Source organism: Centruroides sculpturatus, unplaced genomic scaffold (assembly GCF_000671375.1).
Source record: "Centruroides sculpturatus isolate CEXI.00-Female unplaced genomic scaffold, Cexi_2.0 scaffold5655, whole genome shotgun sequence".
Lineage (NCBI taxonomy): Eukaryota > Metazoa > Arthropoda > Arachnida > Scorpiones > Buthidae > Centruroides > Centruroides sculpturatus.
The window spans coordinates 1-4,089 of record NW_019389971.1 but is presented as its reverse complement, the minus strand read 5'-3'; the positions used below and the strand labels follow the sequence as shown (position 1 = coordinate 4,089).

Sequence of the window (4,089 nt, the reverse complement as noted above, 5' to 3'; positions counted from 1 at the left end):
GTTTTTTTATAAACAAAGTTTCAAATGTGATGTATTGCCATTGGAGTGTATATCCAAAAACTCGTTGCTCAAGACGCACAATACATGGCAATCATTTGGCGCGATGTAAGGCTGTAATGTGAATAAAGGCAGTATCACTGGTCTACTTGAGGTCATTATTGTTATATGTGCTGGCGCGATATCGTAGCGGTATCTGAATGTATTTATTTTAAATATTTTACAACATTTGTCTTTTTTCTACACACATTCTTATGCCTAATGTTGAGGTGAGAATAACTGAGTATGAAGTAACGATCTTATCTTGAGGATGCAAAGAGTAAACTTTAAAATTACGAAGAACGTTTGCCAAAACCATTTTCATTTAAATCATGGCAAGTTTACTTCCTGTAAATAAATTATTTTAATGACATAATTCTTTTTTTTTGTATTTATTCTCTAATCACCTACCGAGACAATTTCGTGGACCGGCAGAAAATGGCAGAAATGCATAAAGATGAAGATTTTTATAGTTTACAGGTAAAAAACGGTCTGCATCGAACACCTCGGGATTTTCGTAAACAGAAGGATTATGATGGATGCCATAGATATTTATGACAAGAGTCGAATTTGCAGGCAACATGTAATTACCTATTTGAATGACAACGATTTAATACTTCGAGTCAATAAAAAAATATAAAAAATTATTATTAAGAAACAAATTCCATGATATCAAAAATTACTTATTTTCATTTCTGAAGGATTTTTTCATGCAATAAAAGGAGCAGGTGGATAGATTCTCATCGACTCCTGAAAATTGTAATATATAAAACTAATCTTTAAGTGTATTTAAAGAAATTAAGAAGTTACCTTAATTACGCATTCTAAGTCCGTCATTTTCGTTGTGTCATAGATAGTAATATTCCTGTTCCTATCATTTTTGAAAATTTCTTGCAATTCTAGATACAGTTCTTCTTGGATTTCGTGGAATCTTCCCAGGAAATAAAGGGTCCATGACATAGAATGGGCTGTTGTATTGTGACCCTGTTATTAAAATACGTTTAAAAATGTAAAATTGCTTCCTATGTAATTCACGTTTTCTATAAAATAAATACTGTATAATAAACTTGTAAAATTAGAATATGTCATGCATGAATGCCGCGCATCTTTCATATTCATGTCATACCAGTTTACAATGACAGTTACGAAATGTCTTCGATCGATCGACGAAATAAACATTAAATTGTCCATGAATTGTGTAATTAGTCGAACGAAAAAACTAAATACACATCTTGAATTGTCTTGACTTATGACAACCCACTACAAGTCGTAATATAACGACGTATATTTACGACGTTTTCGATTATTATGACTTGTATTATTTCTGTCATCATCTCAGATATTACTTGATTTGAATACTTTCAATCGTGTTTATAAAAGGAATTTAATTAATTAATACTCGAAAACATAATTTAATAACAGATAATAACCCAGAGAACTGAGTCACAAATTTACAAACTGCTAATTTACATATTCATTAGAGAAACCGAATTCGATGTCAAGTCGAAAAAGTAAGGTACGACCATCCTTCTTTACTCGAATTTTGTGCTTTAATTATACATAATAATAATAATAATGTTTGAAAATCACCAGTGGATACACATTTTTAATTTTTCAAAATTATACCTTTCCTGCCCGTATATAAATAGAGCAAATATGCAGTAATTAATAAACATTTCGTTTTATATCCAAAATTTTTTTTTGTGATATTTTCCATAATAAAAATATAAAAGGACAAAATTAAGATTCAGATTTCAAAAGTACAAATTTTAAATGTTAAAAAATTATAAATTAATCCGAAATTACAAATACAGTCGACCCCCCTATAAGGTATAGATACGTTCCAATTTATTAGGAATCCGATTTCTTACAAGTCGTACCAATCACAGCCCGACACGTGTCAAGTTTACAGACTACGGCTGATTGAAAGGTTTTCTTCCATAAAATTAATCGATTCTACACTAATCCGACTCAACATTTCCAAAATACGTATATTTTNGGCGGTTGTATCGTAACCCTGATATTAAAATACGTTAAAAAAGAATTGTAAAATTGCTTTCTATATAATTTATATTTGTAGTAAAATGAATACTGTATAAAAAACTTGTAAAAGTAGGATATGGCATGCGTAAATGCTGCTCATCTTTCATATTCATGTCATACCAGTTTACAATGCACAATCACATTACTTGCAGCAAGCAGTTCACATAGTTCTTCGTACTTTAACTTTGTCTTTATCTTCCTGTGGCTAAGAGCAAGGGCAAGCTCATGCCAGCATCCTCGGTCATTGGACACATGTGTATATAGTGCTCAATCCCATCACGGCAATTACAGATGGTACAGATGTCTGTTGCAGATTTGCCAAACCTAGGTTACTAATCTCCCATGCCCAGTGAAAAATTGGGTGGTTTCAAAGTTTGTACTATTTACAACATAATATCAGTGATCTGATTTCGAGAGTTTACTGCTTTTTTCAATAAGAAAACAGTGCAGAAACTTACAAATGGCGCCAGTTGTATACGGCATAAGTTACAGTGATAAAATGAAAAAGAAAAATAAGGCCTTATTTCACTTCTTTTGAAATACAGGTATTTATAAATGAAGTCGAAAATAAATAATATTAGTAAAGGGGAGGATGGTTTTAACTATTACTTCTCGCGGAAAACGTAATTATTGGAGATTAAGCCTAATTTTAAAGAAGTGAAGTCTCAGTAATGTACTGTACAGCACATAGCAAGATAGATGAAGATTCGACATAAATGGAGAAAGATTACAAAACGTTTCGAAAAAAGAAAGTTATTAAAATTTGTAAATAATTTATTATAACAATTTTGTCTATAATTTTAACACAGTTAACAGAATAGAATGTTATACATGTGCTGTACGGCTTTGCAAACGAAGTTTCAGTTCCTCAATGAAACTAAAAATTCTTTTCTTTCGCATTCGACATGATCAGATTAATTCTATAAACAAAATGTCTTCGATCGATGGACAAATTAAACGTTAAATTGTCCACGAACTGCGTAATTAGTCGAACGAAAAAACTAAATACACATCTTGAATTGTCTTGACTTACGACAATTCATTACATGTCGTAATGTAACTCTATATACAGTATTTACATTTTCGGTTATTCTCTTATTATTGATTGAATTACTTTGGTCATCATCTCATATATTACTTGCTTTGAATACTTTCAAATGTTTTTATAAAAGAAAATTGATTAATTAATACTCGGAGAGATAAATTAATAACAATTAATAACCCACAGAACTAAGTTACGAATGTGCAAACTACTATTTTACATAATTATTAGAGAAACCGCATTCGATATGAATTCGAAAAGTAAGGCACGTCTATCCTTTTTCACCCGAATTTTTCGCTTCAATTAGTCATAATAACATAATAATAATGTAAATCACTAATAGATACACATTTTTAGTTTCTCAAAATTATACTTTTCCTGCGTGTATATAAATAGAGCAAATATACAGTAATTAATAAACTTTTTGTTTTATATCCAAAATTTCTTTCTGTGACACTTTACATAAGAAAAATATAAAAGGACAAAATTGAGATTTATATTTCAAAAGTACAAATTTTCAAATGTTAAAAAATTATCAAATAATCCGAAATTACAAAAATTGTATACCATAATTAATTATGAATGAAAAGCTTCATCTTTTAAACAATACAAAGATTAAATTTAAGTCTATTTTTGATACGTCCAGTTGTTAATCGGAAAATGAGACAAGGATCCGGTAATTTTATATAGAGATAACGACAGGGATTAATTCATATGAATACAGATAGAGTGAAAGACTAAATTTACTATTTTCATTCATAGAATAGAGAGGAAAAGGAAATAGATAAAAGGAAGTAGTCGCAGAGCAAAATACATTGAATGTTGATTCAAGTTAGAAATAGTACATTAAATAAATATAAAGGAAAACCAATTCTGAAAAGAAGAGAGTTAAATTATCTGCATTGTTATACTTTCTATTTACATTATTTTGTTTTGAATTAGGATAGAATTAGCATACGAGTATAAAG

At 29.6% G+C, this 4,089-nt stretch overlaps 1 long non-coding RNA gene across 1 annotated transcript; it reads right to left on the bottom strand.

The window, feature by feature from the left end:
* Nucleotides 1–543: 543 nt before the first annotated feature.
* LOC111617393 lies at nt 544–1,013 on the bottom strand. The gene is made up of 3 exons (XR_002755405.1): nt 847–1,013; nt 720–786; nt 544–627 (listed from the first exon to the last, which is right to left on the bottom strand). It is a non-coding gene; the product is annotated as an uncharacterized LOC111617393 (long non-coding RNA).
* Nucleotides 1,014–4,089: the final 3,076 nt, after the last annotated feature.